Source organism: Saccopteryx bilineata, chromosome 12 (genome assembly GCF_036850765.1).
Source record: "Saccopteryx bilineata isolate mSacBil1 chromosome 12, mSacBil1_pri_phased_curated, whole genome shotgun sequence".
In the NCBI taxonomy this organism is placed as follows: Eukaryota; Metazoa; Chordata; class Mammalia; order Chiroptera; family Emballonuridae; genus Saccopteryx; species Saccopteryx bilineata.
Genome location: NC_089501.1, coordinates 56988672 through 57016448, shown reverse-complemented (window position 1 = coordinate 57016448; position 27777 = coordinate 56988672). Strand labels below are relative to the sequence as shown.

Genomic DNA, 27777 nt, shown 5'->3' with positions numbered 1-27777 from the left:
CTGCTGGGCTCACGCTCTCCCCTGCTGGGCTCACGATCTCTCCTGCTGGGCTCACGATCTCCCTGCTGGGCTCACGCTCTCCCCTGCTGGGCTCACGCTCTCCCCTGCTGGGCTCACGCTCTCCCCTGCTGGGCTCACGCTCTCCTGCTGGGCTCACGCTCTCCCCTGCTGGGCTCACGCTCTCCCCTGCTGGGCTCACGCTCTCCTGCTGGGCTCACGCTCTCCCCTGCTGGGCTCACGCTCTCCCCTGCTGGGCTCACGCTCTCTGCGGCTGGGCTCACGCTCTCCCTGCTGGGCTCACGCTCTCCCCTGCTGGGCTCACGATCTCCCTGCTGGGCTCACGCTCTCCCCTGCTGGGCTCACGATCTCCCTGCTGGGCTCACGCTCTCCCCTGCTGGGCTCACGCTCTCCCCTGCTGGGCTCACACTCTCCTGCTGGGCTCACGCTCTCCCCTGCTGGGCTCACACTCTCCCCTGCTGGGCTCACGTTCTCCCCTGCTGGGCTCACGCTCTCTGCGGCTGGGCTCACGCTCTCCCTGCTGGGCTCACGCTCTCCGCGGCTGGGCTCACGCTCTCTGCTGCCGCCCTGTGCGGTACACAGCTGACCTCCACAGAAAACAAGGGAGGGGCTCCATCTCTTTGAAGAAGCAGCTCGAGAAACATTTGCTGAGCGTTTGCCGTCGGCTTCAGAGAAACACGGGGAGACGAACCCTCTGTTGTCCCAGAGACACACAGCCGAGTGTCCAGACGTACGGGTGCGTATTTCCAAGTGTCCCTGTCGCAACAACGGAGGTCTCACGGGTGTCCACGGACAGGCGTGGCGGGCGGCCGTGGGCAGCGCAGCCCCCAAACGGAACAGGTGGCTCAAGCCGAGTGCCCTCCGCCCTCCGCCCTCCCTCGCTCGGTCTCCCTTCTCTGTCTGAATTGTTTTGACGAATGTCCCCTGAGTGATGGCCACGTGCCTGGCACGGTCAGGCTGCAGCGACTCGGTGAGTCGGGTAAATGAGACAGACGGACGTCTCTGCTGCAAGGACCTTACACTCAGCTGTTCCCGCGGACAAACAACTGACCGCCACGCCCATGGCACTGTGGTGATAAGTGCAGTACAGCGGGATGAGGGGAATGACCGAGTGTGAGGAGGGCTGGGGGTCGTCTCGGCAGAGCGGTGACCACGGGGAGACTGCCTCCCGCAGCAGGTGGGGGCAGGTGGGGACTGCAGTGATGGGAAGGGGCTGGCCCACAAGGGGGGGCGGCGGCTCCAGGCGGGGGTCCCGTGGCAGCCTGGGGTGGACCGGGCACGGGGGCGGCAGGACACTGAGCGGCCCTGCCAGAGGGCAGTGGAGCCCGGGGGAGGTCTTTGACTCTCACCCTCGCTTTCCTGGGGGGCCACCAGGGTCGTCTGCTGTTGTTACCGTGTCCTCTGCCGCAGCCTGGGGACTTCCACGGCAGAGATCTGTGCTCTGGTTCTGGGGGCCGGAGTCTCAGATGGAGGTAGGTCCCCTCTGAGTCTGTGAGGAGACTCTGCCCCCTTCCCCCCCCCCCCCAGCCTCTGGAGTGGCCGGCGACCCCCGGTGTCCTCAGCTGTGGACGTAGCACCCCCCCAGACTCTGCCTCCTCCCCCCCCAGCCTCGGGAGTGGCCGGCGACCCCCGGTGTCCTCAGCTGTGGACGTAGCACCCCCCTAGACTCTGTCCCCTCCCCCCCCAGCCTCGGGAGTGGCCAGCAACCCCCGGTGTCCTGAGCTGTGGACGTAGCACCCCCCAGTCTCTGCCTCCTCCCCCTGGTGGGCATTCTCTGCTCATGTGTCTTCAGCGTGGCTGTCTTCTCGTAGGGACACCGGTCATGTGAGATTAGGGTCCCCCGAGGGCTTGCATCCTAAGTGGTTCCCTCTGCTATGACCCTGTGCACAGTAAGTCCCCCCTCGGAGCTTCTGGGGTGAGGACTTCGTCTCACTGGGTGGCGGCCGTAGCCGATGGCCACCTGCTCAGCGGCTGTACCGTGTCACAGCTCAGGAGGCTGGAGGCTCTCCGGTCCGGGCGTGGGCAGGGCTGCGTTCCAGTCCCGGAGTTCGTGTCCGCGCTTCTCCCCGCGTCTAGTGGCGCCTGCGTTCCTGGGCTTACAGGCAGCTGCCTTCAGCGGTGGCCCCGCTGGGACCTCGGCTTCCGATGCCACCCCCCTCCCCCCCGCCGCCCCGCCGTATTCCCAGTGCCACCCTCCTGCCTCCTTCCTCCTCCTCACGAGGGTCCCGTGATGTCATCCAGCTCAGTCGCGTCATCCAGCCCCGTCTCCCACCTCACGGCCCCGACGCACCTGCCACATTCATCCCCGCTGCCACGGACGGGGGCGGCGTCACAGCACGTGGACACCTTTGGGGGCTGTTTTTTTTTTTTTTTTTTTTTTGCATTTTTCTGAAGCTGGAAACAGGGAGGCAGACAGACAGACTCCCGCATGCGCCCGACCAGGATCCACCCGGCACACCCACCAGGGGCGACGCTCTGCCCACCAGGGGGCGATGCTCTGCCCATCCTGGGCGTCGCCATGTTGCGACCAGAGCCACTCTAGTGCCTGGGGCAGAGGCCAAGGAGCCATCCCCAGCGCCTGGGCCATCTTTGCTCCAATGGAGCCTTGGCTGCGGGAGGGGAAGAGAGAGACAGAGAGGAAGGAGAGGGGGAGGGGTGGAGAAGCAAATGGGCGCTTCTCCTGTGTGCCCTGGCCGGGAATCAAACCCAGGTCCCCTGCACGCCAGGCCGACGCTCTACCACCGAGCCAACTGGCCAGGGCCTGGGGGCCGTTTTTATTCTGTCCCCCACCGTGGTGCCATCTACGAGACCCCGGCTCTGGTCTCCTCAAGAGATGAGACAGAAGTTTGAGGGACTGCCGCCTATCACAGAGTCACTCACCTTAATGCATACTTAGTTGGGTGTTTGAAAAATAAAAAACAACTGTAAAATATAGTTTTGGGGGGGGGATATTGGGAGGATTTTGAACATGGTTACGTTTTTGTTGCCTTTTCGTCTCTGAAAGTTTTCATACATTCCACCTCTAAATATTTCAATATGCCTGCTTCAGAAAAACAAGCAACCCAAACCGACACACCGTTTCCTACATAAAGCAACTGCCATGATTTCTGCCGCGTGACGTGTTAGTCTGCCTTCCCACAAACCATGGGATGAAGAAGGTCAGAAGCACTTCACTTCATAATTTAAAAGCTCCCCATCCTTCTCTCCGAGTTGTTTTATTTCCTTCTAAGAAAAAAAAATCAATTGTAGCTGAACTGGACCTCTGCTGGACAGGACATTGACTTCTCGCTGTTAATTTTAACACAGAGGGTGAGCGGCTGACTTCCTCATACGAGGCTTTTAAGAGACCAGGGCGCTCAGCCCCTGGCTCGGGTTGGCGACGGAGCCGGTGCCAGGCCAGGACTGGGCACAGAGTCAGCGTGACGCTCGCGCGCGCTCCCCGAAGCCAGAGGGAGGACGGACTCTTCAGCTCCTCGTGAATAAGCAGCACCTCTGCTTCTCAGCTGTCTTCTGTCACAGGAAAGCTCTGCTTAGTTCTGAAGAAAGAGAAACAGAAACCAAACCATGGGGGAGGGGTTATTGGTGGAAAGCAAGCAGGCAGACCGCAGGAGCCTCGGTGTGCGGTCTCGGCCGCGGAAACTGCCCACGTTGTTGACAAGGACGAGAGCCGGACCATCTCTGAGCTGCGACTGGCCTGGGGCCCCTCAGAGAGCAAGGCCACCAGGGGAGCCCTGTCCTAGAGGGTGACAGCCCCTCGCTGGGGTGCGGGGACATGAACTGCGCCACCTGTGGCGGCTGGCGGTCAGGTGGCAGGTGCAGCCGCCTTCAAAGTGGGCAGAGAGAAAACAGCTGAGGGGCTGTCTCGGCTTGGCCGTGCCCTGACGGTGCCTCCCTCTCCCCCCGTCAGAGCCCTGGTGACCCCGCACCTTTACGATCCCCACAGCTTCGCCTTCTCCAGAATGCCGTCGAGGTGGCGTCCCGCGGTACGTGGCCCTCTGGGGCTGGCTTCTTTCACTCAGTTGCAGGCACGCCAGTTTCTTCCACGTCCTGTCACGACTCGATGGCCCGTTTCTTCCCGTCGCTGACCCGTCTGAACGGTGTCTGGATGGACCGCCGTTTGTTTATCCATGTACCCACCCTGACGGACAGCCCGGGTGCCTCTGGGTCCTGGCGGTCATGAACAGAGACGCTGTAACCGTGGTGGGCAGGGTTTTCTTTTTGTTTTATTTTATTTTATTTTATTTTATTTTTTTACAGAGACAGAGAGAGTCAGAGTGAGGGATAGACAGGGACAGACAGACAGGAACGGAGAGATGAGAAGCATCAATCATTAGTTTTTTTCTTGCGCATTGCGACACCTTAGTTGTTCATTGATTGCTTTCTCATATGTGCCTTGACCGTGGGCCTTCAGCAGACCGAGTGACCCCTTGCTCGAGCCAGCAACCTTGGGTCCAAGCTGGTGAGCTTTTGCTCAAACCAGATGAGCCCGCGCTCAAGCTGGCGACCCCGACGGGGTCTCGAACCTGGGTCTTCCGCATCCCAGTCTGACGCTCTATCCACTGCGCCACCGCCTGGTCAGGCGGTGGGCAGGTTTTTGTATGGACGTAAGTTTTCAGCTCTTCTGGGGTGGTAAAGACCTCCATTGCGGGACCACTTGGTAAGAGTAGGTGTCGTTTGGTAAGAAACTGGCAGACTCTCTTCCAAAGCGGCTGCACCGTTGTGCCTTCTCACCGGCGATAGGTGAGCCTGCCTGCTGCTCCACATCCTCGTCCACATTCGGTGTCGTCAGTGTTCTGGATTCTGGCCGTTCCAACAGGCATGCAGGTTTATCTCATGGCTCTTTGAAGTGGTATTTCCCTAACGACATGTGATGATGTTAAACATCTTTTCAAACTTCTTTGCCATCTTTTTAACTTCTTTGGTGATGTGTCTGTTCAGGTCTTTTGCCCATTTTTTAGAAATCTAATAAAAATTTTTTATTCATTTTAGAGAGGCGGGGGAGAGAGAGAGAGATAGACAGACAGACAGAGAGAAGGGCGGGGGTGGGGGAGCAAGAAGCATCACCTCTTCTATGTGCCTTGACCAGGCCGGTCCATGGTTTTGAACCGGTGACTTCAGTGTTCCGTGTCAACGCTTTATCCACTGCACCACCGCAGGTCAGGCCTTTTGCCCATCTTTAATTGTATTTCATTTATTTGCTGTTGAGCTTCAAGAGTTCTTTGTATCTCTTGAACAACAGTCCATCATCAGCTATGTGTCTTCTGTACATATCAGCTCCTGGTCCATGGTTTGTCTTCTAATCCTCTCGACAGTATCTTTCACAGAACGTAGGACAAACATTTTTAACGAAGTCCAGCTTACCGATTATTTCCTTCGGGGATTGGTGTCGGTGTTGTATTTAAAGACTTACTGCCATACCAAGGTCACCTAGGTTTCTCCCGTGTTGTTTTCTAAGATGTCATTTTGTTCCAGGGCCATTGGTTGGAAAGACTGCCTCTGCTCCATTGGGTTGGCTTTGCTCCTTTGTCAAAGATCAGTTGATCATATTTATGTGGGTCCATTTCTAGGCTCCGTGTTCTGTTCCCCGGATTGTTTGCTCATTATTTTGCCAATACCACACCATCCTGATTCCTGATGACTGTCGTTTTATAGTAAGTCCTGAAGTCGGGTGATGCCAGCCAGTCTCCAACTTTGTTCTTCTCCTTCAAGGTGGTATCTATACAAACATCAGAATCTGTTTATTGATACCCGCCCAAGTAATAATTTTTATTTTTATTTTTTTATTTTTTTGTATTTTTCTGAAGTGAGAAGCAGGGAGGCAGTCAGACAGACTCCCGCATGCGCCTGACCAGGATCCACCAGGCATGCCCACCAGGGGGCGATGCTCTGCCCATTTGGAGTGTCGCTCTGTTGCAACCAGAGCCATTCTAGCGCCAGAGGCAGAGGCCATAGAGCCATCCTTAGTGCCTGGGCCAACTTTGCTCCAATGGAGCCTCAGCTGCGGGAGGGGAAGAGAGAGACAAAGAGGAAGGAGAAGGGGGAAGGGTGGAGAAGCAGATGGGCTGCTTCTCCTGTGTGCCCTGGAATCAAACCCGGGAATCAAACCCGGGACTCCTGCACGCCGGGCTGACGCTCTACCACTGAGCCAACTGGTCAGGGCCTCAAGTAATAATTTTAATAGTATTATTTTTGTTGTATTTTGAGTTGTAAGAATTCTTTATACATGCTGGACACTAACCTCTTATCTCATCAATGATTTACAATTACTGTCTCTATTCTGTGGGTCAAGTGCACCGTTTCACACTCCGAAGTCTTACATTTTGATGGAGTTCAGCTTATTTATTTTCAGCTTGCTGCTGTTCCTTTGGTCCCGTCCCAGAGATCATTGCCCCATCTAGTGTCATGAAGCTGTCCCTTGTTGTCTACTGAGAGATTTACAGTTTTAGGTTTAGTTAGGTCTTTGATCTAATGAGTTGTGAGTCAATGGACGCTCTTTGGGTGGATTGCCTACCACCGAACCTAACATTTTAAACATAACAACAAAGATGGAAAAATAGTTACCGCGTATTTATTACTTTGCTGTTTCTCCGGAACAATCAGACAGTTCCCTATCAGTTCTTAGGTTACAAATATAAACTGTGTATCAGCTGAGAGCTGACTTGAAGGACCAAGGGAAAATTGTGGGACATTTTTTTCTATGCTCTATTCCGGCCGCTTGATAACATTTACATCTGCTTTCCTCAGTGAAACTTAAAATACCCACCAACCTAGGAAATTTGCCCGAAGAAAACATCTATTTATGTCCAGAGTGTTGGATAGTGACTCATGGTTGTGTTTGTCTTGATTTATTTTTTTTTTCTGGTTAATTTAATCCTGTTTTCTTTATTTTCTACTCAAGACTGTTGATCAGAAAGACAGGAGAGCAGGGTGGCAGTCACATCAAGGGGCCTGGGCTCTCCTGCTGGGAGAGTTCGTGGCCAGGGACCAGGGTGCTCCGCCACCCCCATACACGCACCAGGATGGAGACCAGCGGTTCAGGACGGTTTTCCTCATCCGAGTTCTGCAGAAGAGCCCCAAGGCCCCTCCGTTTAGAAACCGTCACGTTTCTGTGCCGTCCCCGGGTCCCTCGACTCAGCTGTCTCAGGCTGCACAGACGAGCGGCCGTTCCACCTTTTGCAGCCTCTGTCTCTCTTCCCCAGGGTTGGGTCCCCTCCTCACGCCCCCTCCTGGTCAGCAGGCGGCACAGCCTCTTGGTCCGACCACAACTGCCAGCTCTGACTTCTCCATCCGTCCGGAGACCCTGTCGCTGCTCTCTCTTTGAAATGGCCTTTCTGGCCGGAAGTCAGCTCACGTGTTTAAAAGGATGTAAAAGGCTCTTTGTAGTCTTTTGCGGGGAAAAAGGAAAAAAAAACAAAAACAAAAAACGATCCTCTGAGATGTCGCTGTGTGGGTGGAACTTGAAGGACAGTCATGTCCCTTAGAGGCCACCACACAGGAGTGGGAAGGGCCTGACCAGGGACGCAAGGACCGCCAGGTGGCGATGACTCTGATGCATGTGACGAGATGTCTCAGGATGACAGGTTGGAGTGCCTGCACACACATCCCTGCCCAGGGGCGCACACGCACACGCACATGCACATGCACACACACACATGCACACGCGCACATGCACACGCACATGCACATGCACACACACGCACGTGCACGTGCACATGCACACACAGACACACACACGCACGCACACCCCTGCCCAGGGGCGCACACGCACATGCACACGCACACACACACGCACGCACGCACACACGCACATGCACACGCACATGCACACACATGCACACACACACATGCACACACATGCACGCACACACATGCACATGCACACACACGCACACATGCATACACACACTCACATGCACATACACACATGCACACACACGCACACATGCATGCACACACTCACATGCACACACATGCACACACACATGCACACACGTGCACATGCAACACACACGCGCACACATGCACACGCACACGCACACACACTCAGAAAGACCCGACTTGGTCAGGGCTGATGAAATGTCCAAGCCCCCTCCAGGTGCAGGTGGGAAACGTGTCCTCGGCACGTCCCAGGAAGAGGAAGTCTGCGTGGTGCCTGCTCACGGAGCACAGGGCTTCGGGCTGGACGGCCGCAGCTGGCCTGAGCCGCCCAGCAAAGAGGCTGTCCCTCGGGCGAGGGTCACACGGGTTCCAGCGCCGGCTTGGGTCCGGGGCACTTACACGGGGGTCCACCCCGCTCGCCGTGACTTATCAGTGCGCCCGTTTACCTTCCATAAACGTGGGCAGCACGCCTGCACTCTGCGTGCTAGCGTCTCTGTGGGGTGTGTCACGCACACACGCCTAACGCACACATGCCTGCCTGCAGGCATACACACTCACACCACCCGAGATGCAACCGTTGAGCGGAATTCACGCAGAGAACGTGGACTTCGGGCTTTCGGAGGGAGGGTCAGGCTATTTCCAGTGTGCGTTCTCAACCCCAAAGCGTGGAAGGTGCCGGTCTCCACGGCCGCCCCGGTCTTGGTGTGGTCAGACCTTTCCATTTCTCTGACAATCAAGTGAGTATCGATTACACCTTCCTGATTGCAGCCAGTTCACATCTCCTCACCCTTTTATTGGTTGTATCGGATTCCTCGCCTGTGACCTGCCCCTGTGTGTCTCTCTGCAGCAGTTTCTGTTTTATGCGTAATTTTATTATGGAAAAGTCTAAGCAATGGCAAAAGTTCGAGGAATAGCGTCACAAGCCTCCCCGTCCCCACTGCGTGGCCGTGACAAGCGCCCCTCACACGGAACCTTGTTCCACTGCCTCATCCCTTCCCCCGAGCCCACAGTCACCAGCCTCTTTGGAAGAAGTGCCCGATCCCATCACGTTGAAGAAGCTACAACCACTTCAGGAAGTGTCTCAAAAGATAAGCTCTCGCCTTAAAAGAGCCCGCACGGTCACACAAAACCACTGCACAGCATAAAAACTTAACAGTGTGTTTCGAACCAGTGTTGCGTCTTCAGCTCCGCCGCCTGCTTGTCTGACTTTTCACTGTTTGAATCAGGATCCCAGTGAGGGGTGTGCCTTGTGTCTGGTTGGACGCGTCTCCGAGTCTCACTCCCTGTGTGGTCTTCCCCCAGCTCCCGCCGCTCTTGCGTTTTGATTGGCTGAAGCCCCCGGGTTGTCTGTCCGGTGGCGATTCCGTGCTCCTGATGCTCTGCTCCCGTCCTCGTCCGGGGCCCTGGGTCCTGACGAGCTGTCACAGCTGTCCTCTAGCACAGGGACTCTGCCCTTCTGCAGAACTCCTCGTAGACAGACACACTGTGATCCACACGTGCCGGGCACGCAGCAGGCAGCGCCGCATCCCCGATGGCCGGACACGGAGGCCTGCAGGACGCTGCAGTGGGCTCTCTTCCGGCAGGACCACATGGTGGCTGGTATGGTGGGCAGTGTGTGCGGGGTGCTTCTGTGTGGGGCGTCCCGTGCACTGGGGACCCCCCCCCACTTGTTGCCCTCCCCCTAGTCATGACAGCCCAGATGTCCACACACACTGGCAAACATCCCTGGAGAACTCAGCCCCTCCCCTCCCCCCAGTCTAAGACCGGTGTTCTAGCAGGAGAGATGTGTGTTCAGAGGGCTGTGGTTCTGTGTTCGGTGTAATGTCTAATATAACTTGAGCAGACCTGACACTTTAGGGCAGCTTAAGTTCATAAGAAAATGAAAAGGAAAGTACAGAGACTTCCCCCTGCCCCACACAGGCCCGGTCTCCCCATTATCCGTGTCCCCACCAGAAAGGACATTTGTTGCAACTGATGAACTTCACGTGGGCACGTTGCCATCACCGAGAGTCCACAGTCGATAGGCGGGCGGGCTCCCTCTTGGTGTGTCCCTCCTGTGGGCTTGGACAGATGAATGATGACACATGCCCACCATCGTGGTGCCACACCGAGTGGTGTCCGCGCCCTGAACACCCTCTGTGCTCCACGTGTTTGTCCCTCCTCCCTCCAAACCCCTGGGAGCGTGACTTTCCTTCTGTCTCCCCAGCTCTGTCTCCTCCAGAGCGTCCCAGCGCTGGAGTCTTACCGTGTGGGTGGAGACTTTGCGAGCTGGCTGCCCGCCCTGGAGAACAGGCATTTGTTTCTCCAGATCTTTTCATGGCGTGGTGGCTCATTTCTTAAGTGATGAATCATAGTCCATTGTCTGGATGCAACGTGTAATATATTCTTAAAAGGTCTTTTGCATTTTCGTGTTTGTGTGGACTTTGTCATCCTTCCTGAGGAGCTCAGAGGAACATGGTTATCACACCCCACGTTTCCTCGTTAACACAACACGCCCACTCCCTGGGCACTGTCTGCAGTCTCCTGCTGAGAAGTTGAGAATCTCAGAGACCACGTGTCCCTTCCGCTAACGAGGGGTGGTTGTGACATATTCCCTCCCAGTTTGCAAGGAAAAAGAAAAAGGAGTTATGCTTTAAAAATATATATCAATATATATTAATATCTATATCTATATCTATATACTGATTTTAGTGAAGAAGGAAGGGAGAGTGAGAGAGATGAGAACATTGTACGTGCCCTGACCAGGGATCAAACCGGTAACTTCTGCCCTTCGGGCGGATGCTCTAAGCAATGGAGCTATCCATCCAGGGCTAGAAAAAGGGATTAAAGACAACTTTTAAAAATACCGGATTTTTTTTCGGGAGGGGGGAGAAGATGTATGAGACTCATGGAGGTTATTTGATCACCAGCAGACACACAACTCAGCAGCACAATTTCAACAGCTGAGAACAGTCCTGTCACTCAGGAGGGGTCTGCGACCCCTTACCTTTCTGCCTCATCTGCACAGTGAAGACATCCCTAGTCCACCCTTCACCGTGCTCCAGGGAGGGCGAGGTCTTCTGACCGTCACCGGTCACGCCTGCTATGTCTGTTGGGAATGGAGCTTGAGCAATGCTTGTCCGGGCGTTACATGGTCACCTCTCTGTTTTCAAAGGAAACCCACTACACAGTTTGAAATCACATTTCAAACGCGCCTAATCTACACTTTTGAATCCTAATAAATGCATGTCCCAGCTCAGCTAGCCTGTGGCTACAAATAGGTTCCCCCCCTCCCCGCTGTCCACGCTCAAACCTCAATAGCCTTGAGCCGGGAGCCCTCTCTGGGATAAAACGCTATTTTTGTGCCGTGTCTAAACAATTCATGTTAGAGATACTGAGTCTTACTTGCATAGAATGCAGGCAAAGAGAAGTAATTGAACATAATGTTCCTGCACTAGTAATTAACAGTGCACTTTTAACTTAGTAATTGCTTCGTTATAATTAAAATAATTTGAGGCTATAATAAGTGGGTTAATTCTTTTTTATTAAGGAGGCAATTTAATCTCATATGACAAATGTGGTTTAAAGTTTCACGAGCATAATTCTTGACAACAAATCTTCTGAGATATGTGGTTTTCTATAACATTTGTATAAAACTCAAGGCTGCAAGTCAACTCTTGTTGGGGTCTTAGAAGCAAACCTTCCCATAGCATTAGAAGGGCTTCTGTTCTTTACAGCAAAGAGACAGGCACTCAAATTAATGGTAACTACTCAAGCATGCACTTGAATCTTTTTTTTTAATAAATAAATTTTTATTAATTTTAATGGGGTGATATCAATAAATCAGGGTACATATATTCAAAGAAAACATGTCCAGGTTATCTTGTCATTCAATTATGTTGCATACCCATCACCCAAAGTCAGATTGTCCTCTGTCACCTTCTATCTAGTTTTCTTTGTGCCCCTCCCCCTCCCCTGCACTTGAATCTTATGCTTCCTGAAATGTAAATGTTTCCTGACCTGTTCTATCTTTTTTTTTCTTTTACTGAGAGATAGATAGAGATAGAGAGAGAGACAGACAGGAAGGGAGAGAGATGAGAAGCATCAATTCTTTGTTGCAGCGCCTTGGTTGTTTATTGATTGCTTTCTCATATGTGCCTTGACTGGGGGGGGGGCTCCTGCTAAGCCAGTGACACCTTGCTCAAGCTTGCATCCTGGGCTTCAAGCCAGCAACCTTTGGGCTTAAGCCAGCGACCCCACGCTCAAGCTGGTGACCTCCGGGTTTCAAACCTGGGTCCTCAGCGTCCCAGGCGGACGCTCTACCCACTGCGCCACCACCTGGTTAAGCTGTTCTATCTTTTTGAACAGCCCAGGGCTTCCCATTTTCAGGGCAAAACCCTTTGGTTGCCCAAGGTTTCTCTTTAAACGCCATTGATACGGCCTGGGAATCGAACATAATCTAAGCCGAGGATGAGTCCGATCATGTGGGACTTGAGGAAGAGGCATGTGACTCAGTCTCAGGGTGAGATAGAGAAAGGAAATTAGGAACGTCTGTGAAGAGAAAGGGGCCTCAGCGTAGGGGGTCTGCGGATGGTCAGGGGTCGGCCAGGCCTGCGGGCGGGGTTGGGAGAGGCGGAGTGGCCCGAGGTGGGCGCGGGTGGGCCGTTTTACAGAGGATAACCACGCGCACAGCACAGTATGAGGTGCAGAAGGGAGCAGGCTTGGAATTTCTGGGGAGCTGGGAGGGGAGGTTTTGTTTAGTCATCTGGACGTGCCCCTAGAAAGAAGGACAAAACTACGTACTAATAACCCCCAGAAACAACAAACCCACGACCCTTAATCGCAGTGAGGGGACAAAACAGTGCAGTGGAGACGCCCCTGGGGTACGTATGCCTTTTCCTCTGTTGTATTTGCGGAAGTTCAAAAGCGTGATACTGCGTTCGGCGGCCCTGCTCACGGCCAGGCGGTGGCTCCTCACCTTACAGGCAGCGAGTTCTCCAGTGTGGCTTGTGGTGTGTGCGGCCGCCTGCCGTGGGCGTGTTTCCCGTGGGGTCCACGTGGACCTGAGCTCTGTCTGGTTACAGGGAAGTGGGCTGTGCCCGGCACACACCGTGGCCAGACCCGGTGGCCAGGAGGGGACCCAAGTTGTGTTGCTGGGAGGATGGCTGTCTCCGGTGACACTTCCAAATCCAGTTAAATCACGGGGCCAAAGGGGGGGGCAGGAAGGAAAAACAGCGCTTTTTGGCATTCAGATCCGAGTTGTGACTTTTATTAGATGCCATTAAAATGAAGTGTATATATTTTCTGTTTCTTTTCCCCCCTTTTCTCACACATTTCCTCCTGCTGCTGCACAAAACAAGACTCGTCTTTTGTGTTGGAGTCGTGGTTTGCGGCTGCTACAGCCCCGTGGCGGTGGGGGGGGGCTGGGCCTGTGTGTGTTTGGGCGTGGACACCTGGGTGTGTGAGGCCGCGGGACTCTGGCCCGTTTTCAGCTCAGGCGCCTGTCCGTGGATCGGTGCCCTGCTTTGTGGGTTTTCCTCCCAAACAATTCATCTGCCCGAGGAGAGGGGTAATAGGAGAACTTACGATGTTAAAAGTTGGCCATTTTCCTGTCTGACGATTTGATAACTTCATGAGAGCTATTTCGACTCTAATTTCTGGATACTTCCCATGGAGTGTGTGTGATACTTGCATGAAGTCTTCTTTGAAATATCCTGTCATCAGACGGAGTCACTTTATAGCCACTTACCAAGTATTTTCCTCAAAGAAGAAGATTGGACCATCTTCCAGTGCTGTTCAGTTCAGTACTTAAAGTAAACACCGTGTGCCTGACCGGCGCTGGCGCAGCAGAGAGAGCGTCAGCCCGGAACACGGAGGTCGCTTATACCAAACCTGAGGTCGCCGGCTCGAGCCTGAGGGGTTGCAGGTCTGACCCCCTGACCCCCGGTCAAAGCACGTCGGAGAAGCAGTCAGTGACACCACTGAGTGGAGCAACGAATTGATGCTTCTCACTCTCTCCCTCAAAAAAAAAATTGTTTTGCAAAGTAAATGCCACGTGCCGTCAGGACCCTGTGATGGGGACCGTGAGGTCACAAAGGCATGCCCTGGGCAGCCAGCAGGACTTGGCTACTCAGGTCCCAGAGGGACTCTTACCTTGCTTTACAATCTCAGCCATGGCCTTTCCGCCTGGATCGGCCGTGATCATGCCGTGTAAATCAAGGTGTAGGGTTTCCACTTCTTCCCCTGAGCACATTTCTGTCTTTCCGGAGAGGCGTCGATCTCACCAGCGCTGTTTTTTTAAAAAAAAACTACCCGAAAGAAAGCTCTCTCAGGGGCTTGGTGCCTGTAGAGCAGGGGTCCCCAAACTTTCTACACAGGGGGCCAGTTCACTGTCCCTCAGACCATTGGAGGACCGGACTATAAAAAAAAAAACTATGAACAAATCCCTATGCACACTGCACATATCTTATTTTAAAGTAAAAAAACAAAACAGGAACAAATATAACATTTAAAATAAAGAACAAGTAAATTTAAATCAACACACTGACCAGTATTTCAATGGGAACTATGCTCCTCTCACTGACCACCAATGAAAGAGGTGCCCCTTCCGGAAGTGCGGTGGGGGCCGGATAAATGGCCTCAGGGGGCCGCATGTGGCCCGCGGGCCGTAGTTTGGGGACCCCTGCTGTAGAGGTAAGTTGTACCGCGGAGTCCCCTTGTCAGCTGCCCTTTGGTTGGAATTCACTCCTTTTACTGGTTAATGAAAAGTTAAGAGACCTGGGCAGACACCGGGCTCTGTCCATGGTACCGCCTGCCCATTCCGGTAAACCCTGCTTCTCTGGTCATCCTTGACACAGTCCGTCCACACTTCTTTTCCATTTCTTTTTTTATCGCCTCCTCCCCTCCGGTTCTGTTGCTGTGAACGTACTTCCGGCCCACGCTGCCTTCTCTAAAATGCCTGTCCCCTTGGCCGAAGGGCCCTGTGTCCTGGGAAGAAGAGATAGGATGGGACCACCCATCCAGTCTTCCCCTTCTCAGTGAGATGTCTTTTGTGCTCTGGGCGGCCTCCTAAATGACTTGGTCCCTGTAGGTTAGATGACAGGCTAGGTGACACAACTTTTGGTAGAGTGTATTGGTTTTTTGTTGTTGTTGCTTTGTTTTGTTTTTGTGACAGAGAGAGAGAGGCAGAGAGAGGGACAGATAGGGAAGAGAGATGAGAAGCATCAATTCTTTATTGTGGCATCTTAGTTGTTCGTTGACTGCTTTTTCATATGGACTTTGAACTGGGGGCTACAGCGGAGCGAGTGACCCCTTGCTCAAGCCAGCGATCTTGGGCTTTAAGCCAGAGACCTTTGGGCTCAAGTCAGTGACCATGGGGTCATGTCTATGATCCCATGCTCAAGCCAGCAATGCCACGCTCAAGCTGGCGAGCCTGTACTCAAGCCAGTGACCTCGGGGTTTCAACCCTGGGTCCTCTACACTCCAGTCGCTGCTCTATCCACTGCACCACCACCTGGTCAAGCTGGAACGTATTAGTTTGAATTTAGGGATCAGTAGTGTCTGAACCAGAGGCATATTCTTGGATGTCAGCAATAAGAAATCAAAACAGCCTGAACACAAGTAACACCGTCCTCACCACCCAGCAAGTCTGACAACATCACTGTTCACCCCTTTCCCCCATCACGTCCAGTCAGGGCTCTGGTGAGTCTGTGCTGCGCTGGGCCCAGCTCCCCAGGTAGCCCCCCACATGCCCTGGGGCACGCTGCAGGCCCCCCACATGCCCTGGGGCACGCTGCAGGCCCCCCACATGCCCTGGGGCATGCTGTAGGCCCCCCACATCTCCTGGGGCATGCTGCAGGCCCCCCACATGCCCTGGGGCATGCTGCAGGTCCCCCCACATCTCCTGGGGCATGCTGCAGGCCCCCCACATGCCCTGGGGCACACACATCCCCCCTCACCCCCACCCTCACATCTCTCAGAGGGAGAAGAAGGAGACGGCAGTTTTTCTAGACTGTGTGGGATGCTGTCTGCAGAACGATGTTTAATTCATGTTCCATCTTCATAGAAAGTGATTTGGGGGCCGTTCTGTCTCTAATCGCTCGTGTACAAGAAACAGCACATCCTCAGAGCTCTCTCTTCTTCTTCTCTGTACCACGGAGGGCCGTCTCGGCGGCGTGAGGCTGAGCTTGTCCTGCGCGAACGCGGGCGTGTGACGCCCCCTGAGCCTTTGTCACCAAGCCCCCTCTTTCTTTGGCTTCTGTGAATAAGAACGAGCAGTTTAAAAAGAAAGGTGCTTGTCTTTGCGCCAGTGCCTTCAAATGCAAGAGTGCGTGCTTTTCAGGTGAGACGCTTAGAAATATTGCCTCTTTGTTCTTTATTGGTTCGTGGAGCCAGCATTTTAAAAGGGTCCTTGATGATAACTGGTTTTACAATTTTTTTTTTTTTTTTTTTTTTTTAGAAAACTTGATGCCTTCCAAGTGGTGTTTTTTAATGAGAAGATTCTGGAGTAATCAGATGTTTTAAGCATAACACTGTATCCCTGGAAAACTTTAAGGGCTTTATAGGTTTGTTACGGTAAAATCTGTGCACACCAGTCACAAGGTGGTAGTCAGGAACCGTCCATCAGTCAGTCAGCTAACAGTTAATGCCAGGCTGAATGCAAGGTGCCGGGCCTCATCACAGCTGAAGTACAGGACAGCCTGACCTAAACATCCCCACGTCGAGGTGCTGGGGGCAGAGGGACGGACAGTCCAGTCCAGGCATGACTCCGTAACCCACACTTCCTCCTGTGGTCATTTTTATTTTTAATTTTAAATTTTATTTAGAAAACTAACTTTAACAGGGTGACATTGATCGATAAGTTGTAACTTTAAAATACTCCCTTTAGGAAAAAAAACAAAACAAGACAACCCTCCAAAGACGTTTCTTTATAGTCCAGGTAAATCTTGTATTCTATAGGCTATGTGTTGACTTGAGTGTCCCCAAGAGAGGTTGGTTCATCCCAAACTCAGGACCTGCGACTGTGAGCCTCTTTGGAAATAGAGAGTTGACAGAGGGAACCTCGCTGAGGTCCTGAGGGTGGCCATAATTCAATACGACCGGAGTCCTTCTAAGAAGAGGAGAGGCACAGAGACGGAGGTTCCTGAGAGGGCAGGGGCGGAGATTGGAGCGATGCCGCCACAAGCCAAGGACCGCTGGCCACTCCCAGGGGCTGGAGGAGGCAAGGAAGGACCCTCCACAGGTCTCAGGAGGAGGGCACAGACCTGGATCCCCGACTTCTGGCCGCCAGAACTGTGACTCAGGGTCTACATGGCTTTAAACCACCCCGTTTGTGATCCTTTGTTATGACTGTACGACAATCTATTACAATACAATTACCGATACAATCAATTCCAAGGAGCTTAGACACAGATTATGAAATGTAGACTGAATTCCTTAAACAGACCCCCCCCCAGAGTCTGGGCAGAGCCCCCACAGGAAGCTGGGGGGGGGCGTGGCACTGAGGTTTGCTCAGGAGCGCTGATCTCCAGCCACTGGACCTCCTGCCACACCTCAGCCCCCTGAGTTAGGGACAGGACCCAGGGGGACACACAGAGGTCTCAGGAGTTAGTTTGAAGCACGGGGTCAGGAGCCAGTGACCTTCTGGTCACAATTTCATCAACTGATGGCTACACAATCCAGTGTGAGTGTTCCTGCTTAAAGACACCGTATTCAGTGTATGTTGTGGCATCAATAACATTGAACTTGGGCCCCAGGGAAGCGTCTCTGACCCGTGTTTTCCCCATGAGGCCCGTCACGACCTTCCCACACGCAGGACACTAGACAGTGCTTCCGCTCCAGGCTTGGAGGCCATTTTCAACAGCAGGCTCGCCAGTAAAATTCAGAAGTCATGGCACCACGTGGACCACGAGGAGGACAGGTGTGAGCTGGCCAAGGAGGGCCGAGCGTTGCCCGTGTCCGACTTCCGCTGAGAATGGACACTTTGGGCGACTCCTGTTTTGCGTCCTCTGTGCATGTCCGCGAGTGACCGTGAAAAAAGATAGCGCCGTGACTGCTCAGCCTGGGGTTACAAGTAAATCCTACCGAGTAGCCCATTCACAAATACGGAAGCCGCTAACGGAGAGGGTCAGCGGTGTCGGCTCAGTTCGCGCTCATCGCTACGCTCCTTGCGTGGAGTTCACGCACCAGGCAGAACGAAGCTCACGACATGAGGGCGAACGCATAGGAACTGGGAAACGTGGAGGAGAGAACGCTCTTGGGGGCGAGCTCAGGCTAAGGCGGCGAGGGGCACACAGTGACAGGTGGGCAGTGCTGAGGTCCCGGGCGGTGAAATCAACCCCCGTGTGAAGTCACAGAAGAGAACTGGGAGGTGTTAACGCTTCCATTGTAACCTCACCGTGTCCGCCGCCCGGGCACTCCCGTGGCACGCGCCCCCGTCCTGCCCTGTGATGTGGTTTTGCCAGGTCTCACCGTGTCCTTCTGACTCACGTGCTGTCACTGTCCCAGCCCTTAAGAGGCACGCGGCTCTGAGCATCTGTCAACCTCTCACCAGCTGCCCAGACCTCGGGGTACTTGCTCTGTCCAATTCTGGTTTCCCGAGAGAACACAGGGTCCTCCTGGATTCCTGTTGTGCGGAGACGCTTCCTGTACCGTTTTGGGGTGCCTGACCTGCATTCTGGTGCTCCCCATTGCCTGGAGAGCACCCACAGCCGTGCCCACCACCACCACGCGTGCACCTGTGTGTGGATGTGTTGTGGGTCGTGGTGTGCGGCTCGATTGCCACCTTCATCACTTAGTCTTTTCCCGCGTCTAGCCTATCAGATCCTTTCAATGCATTAATTTCTTTTTTTTTTTAAGTAGACACAATTAAATTATTGCAAAACCAAGGACGGCCCTCTCAGCAAAACCATTCACCAAAGTGCTGGCGGCCTGAATTCAGTCCATCTCCGCAGTGTCCGTTACCGGCACGCGGCTGGAGTCCGTGAACGGCCAGGTGTCTCCGTCTCACCCTCGTTCCTGTTACACCCAGAACGGGGGCATTCATCCAACCCTTTGCAGTGACATTTTAATCCTTTTCATCTCTTCCTGTCTTAAAAGCTGACATGGGGAGACCTGTCTCCGTGTTACTGCAGTATGAATATTTTCTGCAGTTACATGACGAAGGTGTCTGTTTCCAGTATTTCTCGCAAAATAGAATATTTTTCCCACTGTGCTAGATGATCGAGGTCAGGGAGGTGGGATTTGAAGCCATCCTGGGTACACGGCAACCACCCAGACATGTGCAGGAGTAACTTGGCTGGTACCTCATTCTCATGGTTCATGTTTCTCCCCAAGTCTCTTCCTCTTTTTTTTTCTTTTTAACAACTGACATCAGACCCAGCTCAGGAATGTACTAGGAACCAGAGTGTGGACGGGGGCTACCCCACAGTCCTCGGGGAGCTGGCTATGGCTCCACCCCTGCCCTTGTCCTGGGGCAGTCAATGCAGCCGCTGCCCAAAAGGTGGCTGTCGCTCCAACCTTGTTCCGGGACCCCTGCTGTGTCAGCTCGTTGCACCCATGTCCATCTGCTGAGTCAGGGCTCAGATGACTCATCGACTTAGAAAACGTGTCTAGGACTCCTAAGGACTGGGACCGAGAGAAACGTGGTCTGTTTCCAGGGTTTAAATGAGTTCATTACGTCAGAGACACCAGCGCTGCTAGGACCCAAACAGGCACCTGATTCTTTTTTAAAAAGGGGGACCCACAGTCCCAATGGGGCTGCTCAGCTAGTCCCAACCCCGCCCTTCACAGCCCATGGGGTCACCTAAGCTGGGGCGCAGGACAAGGAGACACCAGATAAGCCATCTGAAAGTGAGTTTGATCCTGGCCGGTGGCTTAGTGGATAGAGTGTCTGCCTAGTGTATGGACGTCCCAGGTTTGACTCTGGTCAGGGCATGCAAGAGAAGTGACCACCTACTTCCTCCTTCCCTGCCCTTATCTTCCTCTTCCTCTCCTGCAGCCAGTGGCTCGACTGGTTCAAGTGTGGCTCCGGGCACTGACGATAGCTCCATTGGAGTGCATCAGCCTCAAGCACTAAAAATAGCTTGGTACTCAAACATCAGCTCCAGATGGAGTTGCCGGGTGGATCTCAGTCAGGGCGCATGCTGGAGTCTGTCTCACTATCTCCTCTCCTCTCCCATAAATAAAAAAAATGAATAAATAAATAAATAAAAGTGAGTTTTATTAGCTACCAAGGGGGTGGCTTCTGGCATTTAAAATATATTGCTCTTTCAGAATACAAGTGTTGCGTGACCTTTAAGCAGTTCCCCGAAGTCCAAAATGCGACAGCATACCTAATAACCCACCATCATCCTTTCAAAAGAAAGGTTACAACGAAAATGCTTTTCTCTGAGCAGGTGGAAAAACCTTGTGGTTCCTTCTAATCCTGAACTCCGATTTCCATCCTCCCTACTCCTGTAGACTGTCACCCTAATGTCATACGCGTGGGCGCTTGATCAACGGTCTTTTATTCACCGCCTCATACTCTTGCAGTAAAAAATCTGTTCATAAATGGAAACTGACGTTTAAATTCCATGCTCGGTAACTGCAAGGCTCGGTTAACTTTCTCTTGAATTTATTACCATCATAGCATCGGGATAAAATTGAGTCAAATAAAATGTATTTTTTAAATGCCGGTAGTTATTAAATGTAACAAGCGACACAGCTGCTGGAAACCCTGAGCACGGGGCTGAGGGGGCGGCCCCCTCCCCAGGTTGAGGCGTGGGGTGCAGCAGCCACGAAGCCGGCTCGGTGTCACGGCACCCTCTCGTGCCCGTTCTCGTGAGCTGGACCAACGCGCTCCCGTCGACAGGAACGCAAGGTGGGAACGCAGAGAGGTCTGTGATAGTGACAACATCACGACGTCCTCCTTTCAAGCCGAAACCCACCTTGTGATTGTTCCAGACGATTGTTTCCAGAGCGCCATCGGCTGACAGTTTGCACAGAGGCCCCTGCAGCTGTGCTGAGAGCCCAGACGTGGAGACGGCGGGGAGTGCTGAAGATGAGTCCCTTCGTTGTCGTCGGAGTCCAGGGAGCACTCACCCTTCCACGGGGTCTCAGCTGGGGCGGGGGGAGGGGGGAGGGTTCATGCCCCAGAAAACTGCATGGGGAGGGAGATTTGTTGGGGGGGGGAGGTGACAGGTGAGCCCTTCTTGTGAAAAGGGGAACAAGAGATTGTGAGGAGGAGGTAGAAAAGGAGAAGTGGGCGGAGGATTTCTTAGATGGCTTTTAGCAAGCAGTATCTGGAAAGTACAGCTAATTGCTTTAAAAATACTGTACCCATAGAGCCCTGGCGGGGGGCAGGGTCTCACCCCAAGTGCAGGGCCAGCACCCAGTCGGGTCCGGGCACAGCCTGCAGGGAGAGCCAGGCAGGTGACACTAGCCTGCACTCAGGTGGGCAGGGGTCACTCGGGACGTGCTGGGGGATGCTCAGGAATGACCTCGTTTGGCACGTGGGCACTGGACGGGAACGCCAGAGGAGTCTACGTGCAGCGGTGGAGGGCTCACGCTCACACCTCTGGGTGTTTTGTGCCGGCGGCACGGTGTTGACTTTTCTACAGTAGCTAGTGCTCCATGCTGGAAGCCGCCTCTCTCGCTGGCTCTTGAACAGGTCACATTCCCCCAGCACGTGTGAACAGAACCAGACATGGTGGTGACAGCTCACCTATCCAGGCAGTAACAGTTCACTCGATTCAGCCGGGGAGACGGTGCATGGAGACCCAGCAAGCTCATTGCATGCTCAGCGGTTACAGCCAGTTCTGAGTGGACCCCCCCAGCAGCCAGAGGCGATTTCCACGCCCCGCCCTTCCTTCACCCACAGGATGTGGACCCGGCCCCTGTCCTGGCTCGGGCTTGTCTTGTCTCTTCCCTCCGCCCTGCTCCGGACTGCCTGGCAGTCCAGGCTCAGGCACAGGATCTGGTGACTTAGTCCCACCCGGCGCCTGCACCCCACACCTGATTCTCCACGTGCGGCATCCACGCGTCTCTGAGCGCTGAGCTCCTCCAGGGAGCCATGGTGCTTAGCTGGGTGCAGGGGACCAGAAGGGCTCATCTTCATGATTACCTGCTGTCTTGCAGAGGTTGTCAAACTTTTTATAAAAACCGCCCACTTTTGCAGTGCTGGTCAACCTGGTCCCTACCGCCCACTAGTGGGCGGTCCAGCTTTCATGGTGGGCCAATCGCAGCGCTGTTTGGTTGCGCGGTAGGGACTAGGTTGACCAACACTGCAAAAGTGGGTGGTTTTTATAAAAAGTTTGAAGACCCCTGGTGGGCGGGCAGGGGATGAGTGACAGGAGCCATGGCTGGGTAGCGGCTCTTCGATGTCCCAGGGTCATGTTCCATCTCCCTTTGGGAACCAGTTTTAACGACTCGTAGCTGTAGGGTTTTCGAGTGGAATCAATTGTGTGCGTGCGTTGTGTTCTGTTAACTTCAAGGCCACGTGGGCTTCATTTTCCCCGTTTGGGATGAATGAAACAGCTTCGACACAGCCACCAGCTCAGTAAAAGCCCGGCTGGGATGTGCAGACCCTTGTCTGTCCCGAATGGGCTCACGTGGGGAGTCTCAGACGTTGACCGGCCAGAGCGGGGTTTCCTTCGGTTTTATAAATACACGCAGCGCACACTGGTATTCTCCCTGCTTCGAGGAGGAGGAGCACGGTGCGTGTGAGGACGGAAAGGAAGTGGACGAGGGTAAAGAAAACATCTGACGTCACCTCGCTGTAACAAAGCAGAGAGGTCCTCAGTCTGACGAGCGGGCGATCTCTTCACCTCGTGACCGTGTTCCGGGCCTTTCTACCTGCAGTCCACCACGCACACCCACCGTGCCCTCGAGGCCAGCACCTGCGTAGGCGTCCGTGGTTACGTCACCGCAGTTTGTCTAACTTATCGACATCGACCCCTACGTTTTACAAGGTTTTCTTAACGTTTTATAACTTTTCCTCAAGGCTCTCAAATATTTTAATAACGGCAGACATTCCCATCGCGCGGCTATAATCTATTTTTCCAAGGGTCTGTTGGTGAATATTTGGGCAAATGGTCCGTGTCTCGCCATTATAGAATCACTATAAATAAACATCCACATGCACAGTCATTTTTCCTTCGGATCAACTATAGGTTATTGGGTCAAATAATTTTTATTTATTTATTTTTTACATAAATGCTTATTTTACATCTTAGAAGTCTTATGCAAAACGATGTGTTAGGACTGATTTGGGAAGGACATTTTACTTCCTGGGGTGAGTTTTCTCTACAGACCTTGGGCTGTGCGCACAGGTAATAGCCGTGGGGGTCAGCGTTCCTGGCTGGGCACTGCCACCTAGCCCAGCGCCCCTGGGGAGTCCTGCCCTTGTGTCACGCTCTCGGCCCTCTGGGACTCCTCTCTCCTGCCATCTGGTGGCCGTGGTGAGAGCAGTCACTCAACAGATAAAAATGTAGCCAAAATTAAGCATAAAAGGACATAAAGGGGGTACTGATGAGTTGGAACACAACTGCTAAACATCTAGTATGGTATCATTTATTTCTGGGGTGTTTTTTTTCTCTTTTGATATGTGGATTTTTTTGCATGTTTTTTTTTCTCCAGTGATGTGGAAGGTATGCATTCTTTAAAAACACTTTAGCTTTTTAAAATTTATATTTCTATAAAAAGCCACATACCTATGATCCTAGCACTGTTTGAAATAAATTTTAAAATACTTTTTTACATTTATAGTTTTCTTTCTCTACCAAGTATTTGTTATTATAATATTTTATTGTTATTGTTATTAGGAATTTTTTTTTAAAAATCTGTTATCATTAATACATTATTTTGTGTCTTTTCTACATCATTTGCTTGCATTTTTATAGCCGTAGTAGCAACTATTATGCTCAACTAATTCTACGATTGACTGACTTTGCTTCCTGCTAGGCAGTTATCTGTAAATTCTCCTTTCTTATGTATTTTATTTTGAATTAGGGTTTATTAAACTAGGGTCCTTTCTAAGGTAATTCTTCTGGGGTAAGAACGTGAATGCTACCATGTATCTCCGCCTCCCCTCTGAAATTCACATGTTGAAACCGTTATCCTGGCGTGTGGGTGTTAGGAGGCGGGGCCTCTGGGTGGGGTTGAGTCATGTAGGGGGGGAGCTCCTGAGAATTTGATGGATGTCTTTATCAACGGGACCCCAGAGAGCGGCCTTCTGCCTCTTCCTTCCACGCGAGGACACAGGGAGGAGCCAGCCAGCTATGAGCAAGGATGCAGGGAGGGGCCAGCCAGCTCTGAGCGAGGAAGAGGCCACTCACCAGAACCCCGCACACTGGCACCTTGACCTCAGACGTCCAGCCCCCGGACTCTGAGAAATAACATTCATTTTTTATTTTATTTATTTTATTTTTTATTATTTTATGATGGAGAGAGACAGAGAGAGGGACAGATCGGGACAGACAGACAGGAAGGGAGAGAGATGAGAAGCATCAATTCTTCATTGTGGCACCTTAGTCGTTCATTGATTGATTTCTTATATGTTTCTTGACGGGGGGGGGGGGGGGCTACAGCAGACCAAGTGACCCCTTGCTCAAGCCAGTGACCTTGGGTTCAAGCTGGTGGGCTTTTGCTCAAACCAGATGAGCCCGCGCTCACGCTGATGACCTCGGGGTTTCAAACCTGGGTCCTCCGCGTCCCAGTCTGACGCTCTATTCACTGCGCCACCGCCTGGTCAAGCATAACTTTCATTCTTGACGAGCCACCAGTCTGTCACATGTTGTCACAGCAGCCCGAGCTGAGGAAGACGGGCGGTGAGTCGAGACTTTCTGTCTGTTGTCCTAAGTCTGAATAACAGCTGGTTTGACTAGAGAACTCTTGGGCCACAACGTGTTTCTCTTAAAACTCTGAAGTGCAGGGGTTTTTTGTTTGTTTGTTCTTGTTTTTTTGCGATTACAAGTGCCGTCTCTTTAAAATCATTTCCTGCTGCTCAGCCAAAGCACTGTGACCTTGTGTCTGCTGCTCTTGTGCCCGCTAGCCTTTCCGTGGTCTCTGGTAGCACGAACAGATCGCTGGCGTGACCCCCTGCATGTTACAGAGAGGCGTGCTGTCTGCGAACCGTCGGCACTTTACCTGACTCCCCCCAGTGCGTTCCCCTCCGTTTCCTTCACGGTGCGTGCCGAGTCTCCGCCCTCGTACGCCGCTCGCCTGCTCTCTGCGGTCTCCGCTCCACCACTGCGCTGCCCTGGTCACCGGTCACCGGTAGCCGCCCTCTCTTCCCAGGGCGCGCCGTCTCCTGGGGTTTCCGAGACCTCTGATGCTGAGCGCACCCTCCAGCCTCGCTCGGACTTCCAGGCAAGGTGCTGGCGGCCTGGCGTCTCACCGTGGTCAGGAGGCGTCTGTGCCTGCGTCTGCCGGGCGACCTGGGGGTGTCCCTGGTGTAGACTGACTCTCACGTGAAACTGCTGCTGCCATTATACAGTCCTGTCCCAACTCAGGGGAGGCACAGGTCCGGCCTGTCCATTTATCTGGGATGACTTAAAACTATCGTTTAACCTGAGCCCAAGACAAGCTAGGTCAGCTTCCGTGTTTGTCTTACGCTGACCAGCTGACCCCTTCACCAAAGCCGGGCTCCTGACGGTCCCAGCTTCACGCAGGGCCGGGTCCCCTCCCCTGTACCACCACGGGTGTTACTGCCTAAGCCTGAATAACAAAAAAGGCAAACAACACCATTTCAGAAAGGGCAATGGACTTGAATAGACTTTTCTGCACAGAAGCTGCACAGATGTCCAGCCAGCGCGTGAAAAGATGCTCATCACACTGAGCATTAGGAAAACGCAGAGCCATGCCACCGGGAGACACCACTGGCACCTGGCAGGGGTCTTCAAACTTTTTATAAAGACCGCCCACTTTTGCAGTGCTGGTCAACCTAGTCCCCACCGCGCAACCAAACAGCGCTGCGATTGGCCCATCGTGAAAGCGGTACCGCCCACTAGTGGGCGGTAGGGACCAGGTTGACCAGCACTGCAAAAGTGGGCGGTTTTTATAAAAAGTTTGACGACCCCTGAATTAGGATGGCAGTAATTATATTAGTGATAATAATAATAGAAAATGAGAGGTTTTGAGTAAGATGGCGGAGAAATGGGAACCCTTGTGCATTGCTGGAGGAAATGGGAGGGGGCAGGGCCGACATCGGAACACCCCTTTTCCAGTCATGGCCTGTCCCCCGCTGAGCATGGTCACTCTCTTCCTCTTGGCCGGCTTCACCTAGAAAAGTCTCAGGCCACAATCCAGGACCAGCCAGCAGCTGAAGAGGGCGGCTCTGCGGGTGGACGCTGCAACATCACCCACGAGCCCAATAGAGTCGAGAGACCGGAAGGCGCCAGGGGTCCCCAGGGGGAGGGGAGGGGGACCTTGCAGGGAGGCGCAGGTTAAGAAAAACAGATTCACCTTTTCTGCAACGTGGGCCGCGAGTGGAATTAGCAACCCTTCCCTTGGGAGCACGTGGGGAGGCCCCACAGAACCAAGGCCCGGTTTCTCCTGCAGCAGGTGACCACCCTGGGGACACCGCTGGCTGTGTCCTCTGCTGCCACCTCCTGGTGGACTTGGTGTGGCTGCACCACCGTCCACACTAGCCGGCCAGCAGCGGCAGGACTGTGAGACTCCAGCACGTATGTGGGGGGCGGGGGCGGTGTGGGGGGTGTTGGCTGCAGCCACCCACCATCCCAGCACACGTTAGGGAATCCATAGGGCAGAGAACCGTCTGGAGGCCCCCAACGTCTTACATAAACCGTTTAGGTCATTTCTCAATGGTTTCGAAACGGCGGACCGCGATGTGGATGTCTGGCCGGGTTTTCTGTGAGAAATAGAACGCGGTCCTCTTGCCTGTGTCCCGCGGCGCCCCCTGCTGCTGCTCCTGTGCCACTGCGCCCCCACGGGCCAGATAGCAGCACCCCTGTCGGAAATGAGGACAGTTAGGTCTGTTCAGACACCTCGGGGCGGGAGTTGGGGGTGGGGGCAAGAGCTGAAAGCTCACCGACGAGAGAAACGGGTGCCAGTGTCCTCAGAGAAGGGCGAGCTGTCCTGGGGGCCTCCAGTTTGGGAAGCCCCTTCAGGGGTCCCCAAACTTTTTATACAGGGGGCCAGTTCACTGTCCCTCAGACCGTTGGAGGGCCACCACATACAGTGCTCCTCTCACTGACCACCAATGAAAGAGGTGCCCCTTCCGGAAGTGCGGCGGAGGGCCAGAAAAATAGCCTCGGGGGGTCACATGCGGCCCGCGGGCCGTAGTTTGGGGACGCCTGCTCTACATCATTGTCACGGGCAGCGGTGACTGACGACTACTGTATGCTGGGTCCTGAAAACGTCTCCCCCCTTTCTCCCAGCGGCCCCCACAGGGTAGGCTCTGCCTCACCGTGACTTGGCAAACGGGAAACCGAGGCCGGTGGACTGGTGGGTGGTCTGGTCGGTGCCGGCACTTGGGCTGAACCGCTGGGACGGACCGTGACTAGCCTTGTGATCGGGGTGCACGTTAGTGCGTGTGCAGGTTAAACGTCTTTGCTCCCCGAGAGCGGGAAGGAATGCCTTGGATAGAATGGCTAGAAGTCCCCATCAGATGTCAGCCCAGTCCCGTGAGGGACCAGTGTAACATTGTATACGGAGATGAAACAAGTGTCTTTTCTGGCTGAGCTCTGAGGTTAGCAGTGCGTACACCATCACTTCCTCTGGCTGAGTGTAAGCATTGCACAAAATGTTTGCAAGTTCCCTTCTTTTGGGAACTTGCTAACGGGCTTCCTGACAGCAAGAAAGAGAAGAAACTCCCCAGACTATTGAGAACCATGTGGAGATTAGTATTTAGGAGCAAAAAATGCCCAGCCATGGTGAGTGCCTGTGTCCCTGTCCTTGCTGACG

General features: G+C 53.5%; 1 protein-coding gene across 1 annotated transcript in view; it reads left to right on the top strand.

Moving 5' to 3' along the window:
* Positions 1 to 27777, top strand: part of RPS6KA2 (ribosomal protein S6 kinase A2) — a 251982-nt gene that overhangs the window by 13823 nt on the left and 210382 nt on the right. The window lies entirely within an intron of this gene.